The sequence below is a fragment of the Vicugna pacos genome, chromosome 6 (genome assembly GCF_048564905.1).
Source record: "Vicugna pacos chromosome 6, VicPac4, whole genome shotgun sequence".
Classification (NCBI taxonomy): Eukaryota; Metazoa; Chordata; class Mammalia; order Artiodactyla; family Camelidae; genus Vicugna; species Vicugna pacos.
In genome coordinates this window covers 49689216-49709691 of record NC_132992.1, presented here as the reverse complement: position 1 = coordinate 49709691, position 20476 = coordinate 49689216, and the positions used below count along the sequence as shown (strand labels likewise).

The following is a 20476-nucleotide window of genomic DNA, read 5'->3' as shown; positions in this document are numbered from 1 at the left end:
GAAACATCAATTCTCTCTCCTAGGAAACACACAGACACACACGTGCACATACATTTGCACAGATTAAAAGGGTCCTGTGCTCAAAGGGTACTTTGGGATATTCTGCGTGACATGTCTGTCACTCTTTCGAAAATCCACATTGCTATACAAATGAAGCTATAAAAGATCCTTTAAAAAATAAGGAAAAGAGAAAAGGAAAAATGCAAACCTCTACATTTTATTTAATCCAGTATTTTTCATTTTTTCCCCACGGAGATTTTTTTTTTCTTTACAACTGGTGACATTTGTAAGCCAATGTTTCCTTAGGATTATTACGGAAAAAATGGCCTAAGCTTCACAGATATTTTGAGAGAGCTCTCAAATAAATAGTGAGTTAAAACTGTTATGTGCAGTCTTATAGCTCAAAAACCTAGCAGTGTAAGCTTCCATTAATATTTCTTGAGCAATTATTTAACAGATTTCTGCCAAAATTTTACAAAATTCAAACTGTCAGTTGATAAAGTTTTGAGTAATTTTCCCAGCTATGGTTTTACAAAATACATGGAAGCATTGCTTAAATGTACATTCTATGTATCAATTATCTACAAAAGTAGATAGTAAACACATAGACCATTTTTCAATGAAGAAAATCTTCCAGGGATCTAAAACTGTATCAATAGAGATAGAGATATATAATATGTTAAATATATAAAATTTACTGATGATCATACTTAATGTATCTTAAGTTTGAGGTTAAGTGCACATGTCCTTGAACTAGACTAGTTTCATCATGTACTAACTTTAGTGGCCTTAAAAAGCTTACTTAACATTTCTGTGTTTCCTTTTTCCATTTATAAAATGGGGGTAATGATTATGCTTAAAATAACATCAGATGTATCAAAAGTACTATGCAACTGCTGAGCAAAATATAAAAAATAAAAAAGCATAAATTGAAAGAGCTATCAAGAGTTAGTAAACTTTGCTAAATGTTAATTATTTTAAAACAGCCCTTAACAACTCTAGGATTGTAGTTAATTCATGATTAAATTATATGACAAGTAAGTTAAGTGCTGTGTTTTAATGTTGTCAAATGAAGAAACTATGAAGCAATATGTGGAAGAAAACTTCTGTTGTGAAAGTCTGGAAGCCCGATTTATAGTCTCATTATATGGAGGGTGAACATATTTTAGATCTAGAAATAACTCTGAAAAGAATCAATTTATTCCCACAAAAGAAAACTGGCTTGACTATTAGAGTGAAGAATTAAGACTACAGAATTCTACTATATAAAACAAAATGTATATGATTTTTCACTGAAAAAAATTTAGGACATACAATCAACAGCCTCAACTATAAGACAATCTTGGATGACACTTGGGGAACAGCTGATTTTTAGTATAATAGCTGCCACTTTTTACCAAGGATTAGTTACATGCAAAAATATTCTAAATACTATTGTGAGCTGACCATTTGAATGGGGTTCTTAATATATATATATTGGAAAGCTGTCATTTATGCAGATTCAGCTGTTTTGTAAGTCAATGTTCCTTGTTTGAGATAATTGAATTAAAATCTGCATAGATGATATTTCTTTAGTGGGCACAATTCTAATTCCTTCAAAGACTAATGAACTGTTACAACTTAAATCAGAAAAAAACTCTCAGATTTTCATTTCTTTTGTGACTGATTTGGATTGTTGCTGTTTTTTAAAACTTTGACTTACATTGTTTTGCACAGTTAGCATATTTAATTCCAGATCACTCATAAACTTTGCAATAATATATTTAGCAATCTAGTGTAGACTTACAAATATTCTTCTCATTCTGGAATCCTATGTCTCTTTCTAGAATTTTCTTTAGTATCAGGGTCTGCACTGAGAAATTCCCACAGCCTTGGTCAACATTTTTTCCCAATGCTGTTATCTAGAAACTTCTTCCTGCCCAATAAAATATCTGCCTCCCAAGACTACAGTCTCTGTACCTTCCATGACAACTACCTATCTTTCTAAAAGAGTATGCAAAAAGCACTAAGTGACAAAAGCTAGAGGACTTTGCCACTAACATAGCGCATGTATTTTTCCGAGAGCCTTTTGGAGACAATGATCATATTGTGTTGATGAAAGCAAAACAATGACTTCAGTGGAGGGAATCTCATGCCATGTGAGAAGGTGCCACACTCTGACAGGCAGGTGGGAAAGGTGAATGGGATGAAGCAGGACCACATTTGACTTTCAGCATCAAACAGTTATTAGACACCACAATTTAACCCTATGTAGAAATATATTTTCTGTTCTCTTTCAGACATATTTTGGGCAAAATACAATTGCCATTAATAAAATTTGGAATGTATGCCAGTCTACTGTGATAACACAATTTGAAGTTAATATTAGCTAGCAGTAAACAAAAAAATCCATAAATTCTTGGGCATCACTGTATTCTTCATTCCACATTTATCTTTTTTTTCTATTGATTTTTTAAAAATGGTAATGGCTCTGTGAAAATTATGGTTATCTTTACACAACAGGTCAGTTTAGCAAGCTCATTCATTACTGGCTCATCTTCATTCTTGGGTATTTCTACTCCTGTGAAAAGCTTATATATCCAGCAAAGTCTCCTCTGTGCAATTAAAGCAGAATCTGTAATGAATTTCTACCCAGTTAAAGGATAATTTATTCAATTCTATTCTAAGGAAAAGGATAACCTATATGCAAACTTCTGAAAGAAAGAATGGCAGCCATATTAAACCAAAGAAAGGTGTTTACATACACATGTATACTTATACCTTAATGGAGAGTGCTGGTTTAACTACTAGAAAAGTGGTGAAAGGAAGTTCTATGTTGGTGTTCTGCATGACTATTCCTTTGAACGAACAATCCCAGTCTAATGCTATTATAAAATTTCTTCTTCATTTCACTCACTTATTTCAATCTTATGCATGATATATGCCATATGGATTTGCTACCACCTAGGGTTTTTTTTTTAAAAACAGTTTATTGAGATATAATCTATATACCATCAAATTCACTGGTTTTAAGTAAACAATTCAAAGATTTTTAGTAAGCCCACAGAGTTGTGCAACCATCATCTCAATCCAATTTTAGAACATTTCCACTATCCTTAAGATTTCCTTACCTCAACCATGTGCCAGACACTCTTTCGCATTATGTTCACTACTACTCTGGCAGGTCGATTTTATTAAGCTTTTTATTAAAGCTTATGATGATTAAATAAATTGCCCATAGTCACACAACAGAGCCGGAAACCAGCAGAACCAGAATTCAAACCCAGATCTGTTTATGCCAAAATCCAAGATCAGCTCATGACACATGCCATCACCCTTATTCCTTCTTATATCTCCTGCTGCCTTGGGCCCACCACTCTTCCCATCTCCTCCAGCCTTTCACAGTAATAATCACATAAAAAATATTCACTAAGAATTTTTGCTTGAAAACAAATTACTCAGTTTAAAATACTGCAGTAACTTAAGAATTTGAAAACCCTTAGTTTGAATGATCAACATTAATAAATTAACTAATTAATTAGTTAATTGGCTCTTCCATGTGTGAACCAGATTCTCTAATAGAACACCTGGCTTGACAAGTTTTCAGGTGCATTTTGTAAACAAAGTTTTTATGTTCACAGAAAATCCAAGTTGTAGAAAATCCTTTAGCCAACAACATGCAATGACTGAAGATGTCAGCAATTAGCAAAACCACATGAACTATATATTAAGGAGTGGACAGAAATATTAGTCAAGAAATTTGAAATCTAAGCATTTTAATCCCCTTAACAAGAACAATGGAAAACTGATGAACAACCTGTTTATGACATCCACTCATACAAATACTAGTGTGTCTGCGAACTACAAATGTTTCCAGACTGCTCAAGTTTCAGGAAAATCTGTGTAACACTTACAGAAAATTTGCCCATCTGAAAATGTTCCATCATTTTGTTTAATGATCACAAAATATATATAATGGAAATTTTGATACTCCTTTATGATATGTGAAGTTCAATCTGAGTCCACTGACTTTATATTTAAAAGCAACAAGCAAACTTACCAATAGAGGAGGTCCTGATAAAATGAAGAAATTTCCTTTATCCCATCAAATGATACTGACTTAATTGCTTGTCTTTCCCTAAAATTGAAAATATATAAACTCAGCAAAAATCTCCCAGGCCCTACAGATCTGCTCCTGTAAAAAGATTTTGAGTGGAACATAGCACAAAACATAATGATCTTATTATCATAAAATCAACAGTGAAAATAAATCCCCTGTCTACATTTCTCTATTCCTCTGCTTAGCCCCAGGCAATGACAAGTCTACTTTCTGTTCTCTGTGTATTTCCCTACTGTGGACATACCAGATAAATGGAATAATACAATATGGGATCTTCCTGCATCTGGCTTCATCATCTTCACATATTATTTTTGAGGTTCATCCAAATTGTATCATGTATCAATACTTCATTCCTTTTTATTGCTAAGAACTATTCCTCTAACACTGAGTTTTAAAATTTAAATTGTAAGTATGAATAAAATGAGAGCTAATATAATTATCTTTAAAAGTGAACTTGGTTCTTCTAGTCTGTCTCCTTTTCAATGTAAATCAGAAAAAAAATTATAAGAGATTATTTTGCTTCAGAATCACCAACATATTTACAAAGGGGCACAAGGGATTATTTATATTTAGTTCTTTAATGCAAATTGTTATATTTATTTTTTAATTAAACAAATTATGAGATATTTTGTCACACTCTATCTTTAAATTAACACTTACAAAATTATGCTCTTCAAATTCTATGAATATTGATCAGTTCCCTCACATAGCTTTCTTCAGATACAGCAGAAATTTACTATGATATTCCTAACGTGAGACCCATCTAGTAACTTTATGAACTCTCTGGTTTATAAAACCCTTCAATAAATCACTGTCAAACACAGCCTTAATCAAGAGGAAATAGTTACTATAGAATCATATCATATATTTGAGGCCTTTCATTCTTTAAAAATATATTATGTAATTAAACTCATCACATGTAAAACAAATAAGTATGGTTGGACTTACAGCTACTTTTTATATTTAATCAAATATATTAGTAAATTCAAATATGTAAGGCATTATAGAAAATTCTGTTCTTAATTATTGGAAGTGCTGATAAAGTGAGTATTGAACGAAATCGACTTTCCCTCATGTGTGATACACATTATATGATATGTATAATTTAATTTATATAACCTCCTATTCCTCATCATTTCTGCATCCCTATTTTACCCCAGTTTCACAGCAACTGTTTAATACTTCTTCACTCTCTTTTAGCATACAAACTCATGTTCATTCTTAACATTCAACAGACAACACTGTCTCCTATTTACTAAAGAAATCAAAGCCATCCAACATAAAACGTTAGATTTCCTGGCTCTTTCATCAAATCTTCCCCCGTCTTTGCTGCATTTTCTTGTTCAGTGCTGTTTGTAAAAAAGTATTCCTTGTCTTCAGCAAATATCACCCCTTGACCTTTATCTGTGATTCCATCATGTCTTTTCTCTGGTAGTTACTCTAACATCTTTAATGTATTGCTTCCATTCTTCCCTTCTTCCTGTAAACAATCACATAATATACTCCCTTGATTTAAAAAACATTTCTTAAATCCTAACATTTCTCAATATGTGGCCTGCTCTTGCTCACTTGACTTTGACTGGTAAATTCCTCATAGAGTAGACTAGTCACAGGACCTCTATTTTCTTCTACCGGTTAACCCTTAACTGCATACCACATGGCTTTTTTAAAAATAACTCTCCTGCATCTATCTTCTTAATGGTCTAGAATGAGTGTCTAACTGTCAAATTTGAAAATACTTTCTTTTCTTGGTCTTTAACTTTCTTGAAAAAGTAACTGTTGATTGAAATTACTGATTTCTTCCCTTGAATTTTGACTTTGTCTTTATTGAGCCTTGTTACTGTACACCTTGTTCTGCCTCCTACCTCCCTTCCAGCTTTTGCTCCCTCTCTTTTGTTAGTCCCTTTCCCTTAACCTACCCCTTAAACGTAGATTCTCCTGGCTCTATGTTCAGCCCTCTCTGCTCTTTCTCTATCAAAGGATTCTTCAGAGTAGAAACCCAGAAAAACGCATACACTCAAAATACACACAAAAGTTTGCCTATTTTAAAGGGGTTCAAGAACACTTGAAACACAGTCTTTAAATCAAAAACACTCTAGGAACCCTAGGTTAAGAAACTACTCTGCTTTGAGAAGCCCTGCTACTTGCCCTTCTCAGCAATCTCATCCATATTTTTGTCTTCATGTCAAAATGAAACTCCAAAATTAATACCACTGATGCAATTATTGATTGAAAACTCCCACTTCCTATTGCCTGCTGGATACATACTAAGATGTGTGGTCAGGTCCTCATACTCCATACATCCAAAACCTCCTGAATACTCACAACAAACCTTCCTGAATTTTGAATTCCTTAATGTTTTAATATTTTGATTAAAATGTAGCATGCTAGAGTGTACAATATATAAATGCACAGTGAACAGCTCACTGATTTTTCACAAATACTCCTGTTAAGTATGATTTTATTGTCTTATTTTTTCTTCTGTTGAGCCATCCCTTAGAAATCATAAGACCGATGGTCCAAACAATTAATGGCTTTTTTACTTTACAGGGAGGGTTTGAGGACAAGAAGGTGCAGTTTTCCTGAAGTCCAGGGGGGAAAAAAAAAACAGGATTTTAGAATTGAAGTCCTATCTGTAATAACGAAGAATCAAGTGACCCCGAACAGGTCTTAACACTCTAAGCCTCAATTCCCTTTTCATTTACATATAAGAAAATCCATTCCTTTTATGAGTTTTCACAAACCTGTAGTCATGTAGCTACCATCACAATCAAGATATAGAACAATTCCATTATTTCTCCTCATGTTCCCTCCTCCTATCACTTACAAGTGAAACTTTAAGCCCAACCTTAACCTCAGGAAACCACTGATCTATTTCTCACATTAGACAGTTTTGCTTTTTCCAGAACATCACGTAGGTGTAATAACACACTATGTCATCATTTTAGTCTGGTTTCCTTTACTTTGCATAATGCCTTTGAGATTCACTCATGCTTTGCTTATCTAAGTAGTTCATTACTTTTATTGCTGAGGGGTATTCCATTGTTTGGATGTACACAGTTTGTTTATCCGTTTCCTAGAGCTGAGGGACTCTGGGTTGTTTCTGGGAGTGTCCTACAAATAAAACTTCTATAAGTAGTTTTTCTGTAGATATAGGTTAACGTTTTACTTGGACAAATACCTAGGAGTAGATTTGTTGAACTGCACTGTAAATGTATGTTTAACTGTCTAAGAAACTGCTAAACTGCAAACTGTTTTCCAGAGTGGCCATATAATTTTGCATTCCCATCAGCATTGTGTGCGAGTTCCAGCTGCTCTGCATCTTCTCCAGTAGATTGTTTAGTCATTTTGGTTCATTTGCTTTTGCCATTCCACTACATATGCATTGGTTACTTATTATGGTTTTAGTTTGCATTTCTATAATGTCTAATGATACTAAGCATCATTTAATGTGCTTATTTGATATCTATATGTCTTCTTTGCTTAAGTTCAGTTCAAAGTGAAATTTCTCTTAGTAGCATGCCATTTGCTTTTTCTTCCCATTTTCCTCCAGCTTTATTGAGATATAATTGACATGTAGCATTGTGTAAGTTTAGGGTATACAATATGATGATGTGATACACGCATATGTTACAAAATGATTACTATAATAAGGTTAGTTAACACCATCACCTAACTTAATTAGCATCTGTGCGTGTGTGTGTGTGTGTGTGTGTGTGTGTGTGTGGTGAGAACATTAAGATCTACTCTCTTAGCAATCTGACTCATCTCCTTCCCCAGTCTACTCTTCACAAAGATTCTAACTAGTTTGTCTCAGTTCTCACTACCACAATTGTAGTTCAAACCATAATTGCTGCGCCTCTTTTGTGGGACATCTATTTTACCTTGTATAACTGTTATTTATTTAAACTTTTCCCCATCACTCTTACTAGATTATTAATTTTGTCATAACATAGCACAGAGCTTTAAAATATATTTACTAGATAAATTATATAACTAATGTTCATGTTATGTTTACTGGTTTTGCATAGTAGTATCTTTTAACTCTGTATAGTGTGACAGTTAAAATCGTGGTCACAAGGTAGCATCCAGATATCACAGAATATGTCTACGGCCATACCACCCTGAATGCGCCCAATCTCGTCAGACATCACAGAATCTAAAATATAAACAAATCAGCAGGAAAAGGAATCTCGATTTGGGGCAGAAATAAGCAGCTTCTGCTCTTTTCATTCCCATCAGAAGGAAATAAAGCACCTTTACTAGAGCAGCACAACAGGCAGTGTAACAATCAAAGGAACAATCAAATAATGCTACTATTGCTTCTCTAGTGCGGACCTGTGACAGGCGCACCATGAGCACAGAGGAGCTACCTGAGCAGCAAGAGCTTAGCCAATCTGTTTCACAATACAAACCAAAGAAGAATGACAAACTAAGAATGACAAAAACTAAGCAAAAAACAAAACCAAAATCTACCCACATAATTATTTCTTCTTCCTAGCATCTCCTCTAACTAGAATCTTAACAGTACATATGGATGAACTTAGGGAGATAAAATTATATTCATTTTATTAAAATTATTTAAAACTCAGAATTATTTACTGACCTATATGATTCTGTTATATCCCAGCAATGACTTTACAATACTACCAAGTGTATCAGGAGTTGCTGTATATGTGTGTGTGTGTGTGTGTGTGTGTGTTAGGTAGGGCTTAAGTGATTTAATAACCATAATAGTTTGCAGAACCAGAGTGATACTAAGAATGATGTGATATGCAGGGATCTAATAACTTGGCCAGATATTTAGGTAGGGAAGTAATAAGATGGCAAGACTGGTTTTTGGGGAAAATTAGTGGATGGCGCTCTAGAATTGGATCAATGTTTGAGAATATTTATGTACTATGTGAAGACTCACCAACAGATCATCACTAAAGATGACGTACTCAATAATCCAATGAATAAGATGGCCAGTTCTGTAGATGTCAGTCAGCATCCTTCAGCAGTCATTCCACTGTTTCTCTAGGGCTCATGAACAAAATCCCAGTTCACTCATAAGGAAGCTATGTATGGAGTCAATAATACAGACTTTCTCTCAATAACTGTCCCCACCATGAACAGTCCATCACGGAAGGAGTGGCAATATTTCTTCACTGAAATATACCTATTCTGAATATGAATTGCCTTCTATGCTGACATTCTTGCCAGTATGATCACTAATGGACTTACTTTAAGCTTATTCACAGTTATATTCTCCCAACAGTATCGTTTGTTTTATAGGAAAATAAAAAGTGAGAAAATTAACTGATAATCAATCAAATTCACTGACACATTTCTCATCATCAAAAACATCTGGTCTTACTGAAAGATTCACTAGCATATTGAAGATTTGACTTCAGTGCCCCTGGAATACACATTGGAATACTGAAATATTATCCCATAAGGTGGAGTATATGGTCAAGTGGGCGTGGTCCTCTTACATCTAACGAGCAACTGGGAAAACACCTACTTCTCAACCCTCTAACCTAGGCTCTGCTGTTGAGAGGGCTTAGTACCCAAGGAATGAATGCATCCAACAGGAGAAAAATAAGGAAATTAGAAAGTATTTTAATTTTATGTAAATTGCCTAGTTTATTTTTTCCCTAGAAATTCAATAGTTCTCAAACATCAGAAGCACATTAGAGACAAGTTCCTTGCCATTACATTTTGCTTTTAATACTACTTACCAGTCTTTTTCCTCAAGTCAGAGATCAATGATATCTTGGATTCTATTAAAATTGTGCCAAATGATTAATTACTATGGATATATTTCATTTATGGCATTATGACAGAATTGTTGAGCCTTATAACATTAAAAAATATCTACTAAACACATGATTAATCCAACTTTTGAGAATAAATATAAAATTGCCCCATCTCTCTATTTGGGAATGGGAAATGTACAGATATAAAACAATAAGGAACAAAACAAAATATACATGCAAGAAGCAGGAAGTGAGCATATTAGGAGGGCAAAAAGAGGAGAGATAATCATCAGGTGCCTTTGCTTTAGGGATCTGAGAGATTATCAGGACTGATAATGTCACAAATAGTTATGGGTCAAGGCATCCATGCAAAGGGAATTCAATAACAGAAGAACAGATACATAGCACATGCTCAGAAATCAATCAATGGGATACAGGAGAAGTAAGGTTAGAGGGATAAGGTCAGATTAGAGACAGTCAACTTCAAGAGAAAAGAGGGGAAAAAATGAATCAGAAAGGAAAAAAAAATGGCCAAAGGTGGAGAAACACAAAGAACGAAAAAGAAAAGAAGAGGAGGGTAATACATAAAAGAAACAGACGTAACTTCATTAAGGGTAAAGAGGGTTTGGTGATCTCTTTTACTGTTGAAAGAAAGGTCATGATTGGGATTATGTAGAAAGAATAAAAATACACATGTTAATACATAATTCCAGTTTGTTTCTGTATAATGTTTTCATATAACCTGAAGTCTGTTCTGGAAATCCTCATGAGAAATCTCCTAAAGATGAAGAAAAAGGTCTCCTGCCCAATTTTTATTCTTTAGAGGCTCCAATGATGGTAATGTGGCCTTAAAATTGTTATTCAGAATAACTATTAATTTTTCTATGTGACTATGAATGAGGTTTCATGATGTCTAATGTATTATTTTATCCAATAGGAAAATGTAGAATTTGTTGCTGTGGATCTTATCAGAACTGGAGTGACCATTTTTCCCCACTCCCATTCCCAAATTGGATTATCTTTTGTTCAGCATGTACACGATTTAAATTATCTGATTCTGCATTCATCTGACTGGCTGGTGACAGATAGTTCTCAGAAAGTCTGGCAGTATTTCTTGTAACCATCAGACACTATAGCAAGAAAGGTACTGAGAAAGCAAAAAAGACTTTGAAATGTCACTTTGGATCAGTGCACAGCATGATACAGCGTCGTACACATAGAAGAGTCTGAGGAGCTATTAAAATGTGCATGTTGATATTCTGAAGTGCAGTGTGAATCTAAACTGGTCACTTCTTTTTTTTAAGCCAATTGATGTGCTTAACTCAGCTTTTCCCATGAGGAATTTTATGCTACTTGAGAACTAGAATGAATTAGAAGGATTAATTGGGAATAATAATTAAATTATTTGGGGCAGAAACCAATATGTAGGTTGACTATCTTATTTTGATGAATGATAGACATTTCTTTCCATTGCAAGAGCCAGACAAATCAGAACCTAGTTAAAGTTACAACACACACACACACACACACAGTAGCTCTAATCAGTAAACTTAATTTGACATATCAAGCAGAATATGTAATCACAGAAATTCACAACTGATACAATGATAAGACCTTGTATGATTCCAAATTTGTGAGATCATTTAAGATCCATACATATATATTAAAATCTGTCTTGCATTGAAAGTAGTGTATGAAATCCTTACTGTAGTAGAGTGTTTCTACTCATTTATCTCACAACTGCTGCAGTTTCTCTTTTTTAAAGGAAGCTGATTTGTTTTTTGACACACAGATATTCATAACTCTGGTATCTTCAATGTGAATGATAGCAATTAGTGCTAGAAACTGTCCTTTACATGATCTTTAATACTTTATAGTTTAAATTCTACTTTGATATTAGGATTGCAATCCCTCTCATATGGTTTATTTTGCCTAGCCTATCTTCATCCATCCTTATGTTAAGGCTTTCTGATTTACTGTTTTAGGCGTACTTTGATTGCAACACGTAATTAATTGGAGTTTTTTTAATAGATGAATTAACCTCATTAATATTTACTGACATGACTGATATGATTGATTTCAACCCAGTCATATTATTTTATTATAATGATAGTGTATATTATAATTGCTATTTTTTCTCTATATGATTTTTTAAAAATTTTTTAGCTTTTTTCATGAAAAGGTTTATATTTTTGCTCTTGTAGTATATCTTTATGTCCATAATCCTCTATTTTATTATGTCATTTTACTCTCTGGTGTTTGAATTTTAATGGTATCTTTTATCTCTCATCTATTACGTGAATGAAAATATATGAGCTTCTTTTCTCTCTCCCTTTGTCTCCCCATTTTTTTTTTAGTTTCATTATTTCCCTATGTCGCAGCATATATTTACATATGATTATTCCAACCTTATGCCACTTTTGTTTTAATCTTAGATCAATACTTACACTAAATGTTCACCACCAACGATTTGCTTGTCCTTTCCTAGTCATTTCTTATTTTGATTACACTTATAAAATTCATATGTAGTGGATTCCTAAAGAAAGGCTAATAGGTACTATGTTTCTTGGGTGCTTGTATGGTGAGAACTGTTGCTTTTAGAGCCTTACCATTCAAAGAACATATTAACTACATATAAAATACAGTTGATTCTTGTTATTCATAGAAGTTTTGTTCTATAAAGTTGCCAAGAATGCTGAAATAGTGACTACTAAATCATTGCCCAAGGAAAAATATACGGTAAGGTTTCTATGAGCCTCTGGTCAGAACATTTACATCAATTGATCAGTATGTAACCTTTTTTTCAAAACTTTTTACTTCTTACCCTTAACAATGCCCTAATTATTTTATGGGGGAAAAAGCTACCAGAAGAAAACATCTACATTTTCCCACTGCCAAACCTTTCTTTGTGTGTTCCCATGTTACTCCGCATTCCCCTCTGGCATAATGGATAGACAGCTGCTGTTCCATTAAGACCTTCCTATGTGTGTACTTGATACCATTTCATTTTATTTACCTGAAAATTCTCTCTTGAAGATAGCTCTGTCTTCCTCTACTTCATTAGATATTTTTTTCCCCTCTCTGGATCACTCCCATAAGCTTACAAATATACTATAATACTTTTTAACTTAAGAAAATGCTGTCCATGACTCCATAGCCATTTCAACCTCCATCACACTACTTAACATTCTCAAAAGGGTTATGCATACTTAACGTCACTATTCTTTCTTCTCTCCATTATTCTTACATCTGTCCTAATTAATCTTTATTCCCACAATCCCAACAAACATGCTTATGTCAAGAATATTAATGACTTCTACATTGCTAAATCCAATGTTCTCTTCTTAGTTATCACCTTATTTTAACTCTCAGCAATGTTTGCATAGCTGATACTTCCTCCTTCTTGAAATATGTAGTTTTAAATTAGCTTGAATGACAAAAAACTTTCTTCCAATTTGCTCTTTGACCTACTAGTGACACTTCTTAAACTGTCTTTTCAAGATGCCACATCCTCTTCTCAAACTTAAAATTGGAGTGCTCCAAGACTTATCTTAGCATCTACTTTTCTCCTCTAGCTGGACTCACTTTCTTGTTGAGATCGTCCATTCTTGTGGCTGCAAGTATCATGTATATGCTAATGAGTCCCAGAATAAATCTCGGAACACAAACCTTTCCCTCCTGAACTCCATATTTAATTCCCTACTTAACCTCTGCTCTTGGAAGGCTAAGATGCAGCTCAAATTTATTATATCTAAACTTGATCCCTTTTTTCCCCATGATTCCTTCCCCTCTTAATAAAACCTGCTCAACTTTGGAAATTCATTCTCTAATTAAATGGCAGCACCATTCAGTGAGTGGCAATAGTCAAAGTTTTTGGAGATATATTTGCTTCTGTCTTTTCTTTACAATCCACATCCAATTCTGTTGTGGCTACCTTAAATATTTTAAGAATTAGACTTCAACAGTGCCACTACTAACACATAAATCCAAGTCATCCCCATCTTTCAACCTGGACTACTTCTAGTTCTCTTTAACCCATTATCACACAGTAAATAGAAAAATAGGTAAGATTGTTTCAAGCCTCTGTTTAAAACCCTTCTAGGTCTTCCATTGCACTTGGAATTAAGTTCATCTTCCTTTTTTCTTTCTTGTTCTTTTTCTTCTAGTAACATAGCACCCTAGCACATAATAAGTTTCCTGGTAGAAAGAAGTCTTATCTTCGATAGTTGCTTATGAATTTTGATATTAACCTACTTAATTCAACCGATTAATTACATTGTTAAAATTCTATATCCTCATTTATTTTTATCTACTTTAAATAACAAAAATATGGAGAGGTATTGTCAATGTTTCCCACTACAATTATTTCTATGTATTAATCCTTTGATATTTTGCTTTACATTTTTGATGCTTGATTATTTATGGACAAAAGAGTCATAATTATTCTATCTTTTGGTGACATCTGTGCCTCATAAATTGAGTCTTTTACCATATTTAACTTTGTACAAAGACCCTATCAGTGCAAAGCACTGCTCTAAGTGCCTACTTGCACAGGCTTTTTTAAAGTTCATCTGCAGAGTGGTAAAGTCCTGTTTTTCATTTCCATTATAAATATTTAAGGAGAAACTGAGGGTGACTACATGAACACAAAATTTCAAATCAGATTTCTAATTTCAATATAATTTTATATAATATGGCAATGTCTTAAACACAGCTGAATGTCAATGTCAGATAAACATTGCATATGCGGCTATAATCCTGAGTATTATTTTGCCTTTCAGAGCAAGCAAATATAGGTTTGATAATTTTCACATCATAGGGTGATTTTAATTTTCTTGTTAATTTACCTTTGTTTGGTAGAAAACAAACTGATGTTAAAAAAAAAGCTTATTTTCAAAAATAAAGTAATTTTAAGAAAGTCTTTTTCTCTAGTCTTTCAACCTAAAACTAATATAGACAAATACAAGTTAAAGAGATGTTTAATTCAGTCAAACCTGCATATATTCACATTTTAATTCCAGAAAGCCAATCAGTTTAATTGAATAAACAGCTCCACAGAGAAATTAGGTCACACCTTTCACATTTCGGCTTCACAAGGAATGTGGAATTTCAGTGATTAAAGTCCAAATGCTGCACTTAGATTAGCCTTTGCAAATACTGATGTATTCAGGGAAGCCAGGATTTGTGTTACCCAAACAAACTTAAATACATTTTCATTAAGTTTGTTTATGTTTTGAAGAGGGAACTGGTGAATTTAAGCAAGACCCCAATACAGGCAATAATATTGAATGACGCAGAACCCAAAACATGATTGCTATTAGTTACAGTGGAATAATGAACGTTCATTTACACAAATACCTTTGAAAAGTGAACTCTGACCCTCAAGCATGTTAGGACTTAAGGACCAAGTCTAATCAGAGCTGTGGAAAAGAGGAAGAAAATCAAGCTCTGTAGTCCAGAAATCTTGTTTAAGTTCCACTTCATGATGTATTTATAGTAGTGGCAGTTGTGAAAAAATTATTTTCCTCTCTGAATGTCAGTATCTCCTTGGTAAACTGGGATTAAAATTTATGTCTACTCAGTATTTTTCATAGGAATTTTATGAGCATCACATGAGATCATAGATACCAAAGTACATTGTTGATGGCCATGGTCATACACTTGCTTGCTTAATCATAAATGTGAATGGTTGCTTTTACTCATTAGGCATAAGGCTTGATGCTCTGGAAGGTTCATAAATATTGTGAAGAAATGAAGAGACACAGTAAACCACATTCAGATATGACAAACGAGATTTAAGAAATGTTTTCACATTATAGTCTACAAATTAGATCATCTTTTTATTTTCTAGACCTAGACTTATTTAGCATACATTTTATGTGGTTCCATCTTAACTTCAAAACAAGACTGCAGACCTCTTGAGAACAGTGACTTTTTCTTTCATCTTCCATTCAAGACTACATATACAAAGAGTTTAATGTCATCTTGTTGATGGACAGATTTATATATATATTTTCTGTTTGGTATTCACAATTAATGTTTTCTGAATCTAACAGACTATATATTAGGGATATATTTCTCTGCACTTGGAAAACTGTTTATAAATTCTTGATTAACATATTATCTATTGACTACAGACACTTTGATTGACAACAGGAGTTCATTCTGGTCCAAGTCATCATCATCTCTTGGCTTGATTACTGCAATCAATTTTATGTATCTACTTTGCCCCTTTCAGTTCATCATCAACATGGCAGCCAGAGTGATATTTTAAACATAAAAATCAGACCATATCACTTCTCTTTTCAAAACTCTGTGCCAGCCCCTTTTGTCCCCATGCTGACTTTGCTCCAGCCACACCAGCCTTTTTGCTGTTTCAGGCAGGTGCCAGTTATGATACTGTTGCAGGGTTTCTGTGTTGCCTGTTCTCTCTGACTACAGCACTGTTCTCCCAGATGACTGTTTTGCTGACTTTCTTGCCACCTGCAGCCTTAGTTTAAATGTGGCCCACCTTGATCATGTTAATATTGGAACATACACTCTCCCTCACCCCATAGTTCTTATCAGTTTTATTCTATTCTCTTTTTTCATAGCATTTATTATGTTCTAACATACTATACCTTATTTAATGATTGTGACTTATTTTTATTGTCTGGCTCCCCCTACTCGGATGTGAGCTTCCGGATGGCAGGGATACTTGCTCTGTTCACTGATGTTTCCCAAATGCCTAGAACTGTGCCTGGCACAGAACAGTCAATCATTAGGTTCCCTGACCTCAAGTTATGTGCAGTCTCTTAATTAAGAAAGGCATTTAGTGAGGGTCAGTTAAAAGTAAACACTCCTCATCTCTACCCCTGTCTCTTCCTATGTCTATGTTGTGCTCTCTCTGGAACAGTATTTTAACCTGATATAAAATTCTGTTCTGAGAAGTATTTATTATCTATACTTTGATGATGCCATTCCATTTCTTCTGCCAACTAAAGTTGCTGCTAAGAAGCCGGCTTTCAGACAGATTGTTCCATTGTAGGTCTTTTTTCTCTAGTTACTGTTCAGATTTCTTTATCTCTGATGTTCTGAAGTTTCCCTGAGATGTATCTATGTGTGGATTTATTTCCATGTGTCTTCTCTGGAGGTGGCTTTTCAGTTAGTTCCTGACTCTGATGCTGTTATCTCTTCTTCTTCATACTACTTTCTACTTTTAGAATTCCTATTAGACATGTGATGGGCTTTAACATTCTATCCTCCATGTTTCTTATGTTCTTTTTTTTTCACTTTTTCCATCGCTTTAAGTCTCTGTACCTCTATGACTCTACCCATTCCATTCCCTTTTCCCTGAATGGTTTGGCTCCCCACGGAACTCATACTTAAAACAGGTAGCTAAAGCACCTTTCTAGGACATTCACTGACGAACCCAAGCCTCACCTCAATGTCTCTAATACAAACTACTTCCCTGTGTGCTGTGGCACATTTTTAAGTTAAGTATTGTTTATAAAGTGCTTCTCAGATTTATATACCCATTCATGAATTTCTACTTTAGTTGTATTTATTTTGCTGTTCAACTCATTGATTGTGGTTTTATTTTAATGACTTTTTTTTTAACTTCTAGAAGAATATTTGGTTATGTTTCAAATATTCCTATTATTTTTACCATGGTATCTTATTAGTGCTTTCAACTGGTGTCTTTAGTGACTTAGAACACATTTATTTCATACCTCTAGAGGGGTCTAATTCTGCTTTCCTGTAGCTGCCATTTACTGACTCTTGATTACTGATTTTTGTCATCTTTAATTTTGGATTGTGGGTTTCTCTTCAATTGGGCTCTAACTATGAAAGGTCTGTACTGTCTGGTTGAGTGTATGCCCTTCCCAGGTGCTGAATAGTTGTATCTGTCAGGCTTTGGAGTGTTTTACAGGCCGGCGATGAATTTTTGTATTAATATCTCAGCTTAGGGGTTGCTGGACAATATATATAATACGTATAATGTAGACTTCACCTCAAACCTGTAAGAATGGAAGGCTAAGGTTTTGAATAATTGGGATGACATTATTTTTTCACCTGGAATCTATGAAAAAGAAACAAGTGCTCTTTTTGTCTTTCTGTGCCAGCAAACAATTTTATTCAATTCAACTTTTTATGATGTTTGTAGCCACTCAAAAATTGTGACTAATGAGGATCCCATTCTCACTGCCTCACAAAGCCAAAGCTTCATTTCTTCTCTCTAGGCATTGAAATCCAGGTCTTAATGTAGTAGATATTAAGAACCCTCACACCAACTAATTCTCTTTCCAATGTGGGTACAAAATCGGTTTAACCTTCCTGCTCTCTTTTGTTGTTCTAGTCCCATTTTAGACTGTAGACACACTTCTTCCTTTCCTGTGGGCTCATTTATTTGTTTAAAATGTCCCATTTTCCAATATTTTATTTATTTCTTCTGTAGTTATAATATAGCATTTCTCCTCAGATTTATGATCTTCTACATTACCTGAAATTGAAGTACGAAATATTTGTTTCAGGAAGAAACAGTTTTCATATAACCATTTATATGAAAATTTTTACCAGAAAAAAATAACCAGTCTTCTGGAAGTTCCCTTTGATGAAGGGGTAAAGCAACTAAATAAAAAATTGCAATTAAATGTGTGCAAGTGCTATGGGATGATCGGAAAGCACAGAGGAGTGATGTTAAATGCAGGGAGGGCAAATGGCTATCAAGGAAGGCTTCACTGGCGAGTGAAATCTTCAGCTAAGAAAACGAAGAAGATGAACACTTCAGATCAAGATGAATGAAAATATTGAAAGAAATACAAATAAATTTTTGTGGCTGAAACACAGTGTAAATCTGGTGGAGTACCTGAAAATAAAGCTGAAGTGGGTATTTAAAGCTGAGATCATGAGGAGACTTCATTTATGCTGATGAGTTAAAACTGCAAAATTTCAATCAGGGTAATGACACCAGCAGATGTGTGCGTATAAAGTGCATTATGACAACAATCAGTGTGAAAAGTGGATTGACAAGGAAGGGATTAAGAGGCCAGGGCAGTAAAACAGACCATAAAATGACTGTTTTATGGACTAAACTATAGCATTGGAAATGTGAATGAGGGAGCATGGACACATTTAAGCAATAATTAGGGGAGATGCAAGCACCTGCAGGACTTTTAGTTGGATAAAACAAAAGAAAACTGTAAAATTACTCTCAGGTTTCTAGTTTGAGTGCCTGAGTGTTTACATCAATCACTAGGACAGAAACTGCAATAGGCACATATTTGGTGCAAAGATAACACACCCATCCTCAGAAAAGTTAGATATGAAACACATATGAAGCATTTTGATAAAGATTTCCTTTCCCTCAACACTCAAACATATGCAAGTACTCAAACACACTTCTTTTACTCAGACACACGGGCTCAGAATTTTGCCATTTGAATGCCAAGCTAGGTATTTTATTTTATCCAGTACCCTGGGAAAATTAGACCTTCAAGCAGGGTTACTTTCCGGGTTCTGAGTTAAAAAGATATTTGGAAGATGTCCAAGCAAAAGTTAAGAGAATTACCTCCATAACCCCATGACCAGAGATTCTGATTTCACTAGGTCCAAGCGTGGTTCAGGAATCTGCACGTTTAATAGCTACCTTAGCTGATTATGCTGCAGTTAGTCCACTGAACACTCATTGGAAAACCCTTCCTATTCTTAAAATGAGACCTATAACCCCAATTCCTTAGTCTACTTCTTGATTTGAATGCCAATCAATGTTGTAATAGCAGCAGAATGTCTACACTTTCCCACTTGTGGAAGTCACGATCATGTGACCTTTTGTTAGGAATTGCATGTGGAAATTGTACTACAGAATTTGACTAAACAGTGAGCAAGTAGCCAGAGCCAATGTAAGTGTCAGACATCAAGCTCTATACAAACTATAAAACTGATCCAAATAAATAACCCAGCTGAAATCACTGGTATCATATGTCAACCTGTCATATCAACAATAAAGCATCAACTGCTGATCATCTTCTCAGTTGCAGTCTGGTAAGGAATAGTGGAAACTGTCAAATGTGCAGTGGTGAGAGAAAAGAGAATTTTCTCAGAAGGAAATGATAGGTATCAAAAAAAGTCTGTTTTTTCAACAAATGCTGTCAAACAACCAGACATCCACATGTAAAAATTTGAATCTAGAGACAGTCTTACACCTTTCAAAATAATTAACTGAAAATGGATTATAGGTCCAAAGGTAAAATGAAAAACTATGAAACTCCTAGAAGATAACACAGTAGAAAACCTAGGTGACCTTAAGTTTGGTGATGGTTTAGATACAACACCAAAAGGTTGAGCCATGAAAGAAAAACTTATTAATTAGACTTCACTAAAATTATAAAGTCCTGTTCTGTGAAAGACCCTGTTAAAACAATGAAAAGACAAGCCATAGAGAAAATATTTCCAGAACATCGATCTCATAAAAGGCTAGTATCTCATAAAAGGCTGGTATCCAAAATATATAAAGAACTCTTAAAACTCAACAAAAAGAAAGCAAACAACCCAATTAAAAAATGGCCAAAAGATCTGAGGACATCTCAGCAAAGAAGATACAAAGATGGCAAAAAGCAAATGAAAAGATGCTCAACATCATGTATCATTATGAACA

At 34.2% G+C, this 20476-nt stretch overlaps 1 protein-coding gene across 7 annotated transcripts in view; it reads right to left on the bottom strand.

Moving 5' to 3' along the window:
* The window catches only part of FANCM (FA complementation group M), a 765839-nt gene that overhangs the window by 199660 nt on the left and 545703 nt on the right, over positions 1-20476 (bottom strand). For all 7 annotated transcript variants that reach the window (XM_072962981.1, XM_072962983.1, XM_072962982.1 and 4 more), the window contains one exon: positions 4040-4117. The gene's annotated coding sequence lies outside the window, so the exon portion shown is untranslated. The remainder of the gene's footprint in view (positions 1-4039; positions 4118-20476) is intronic.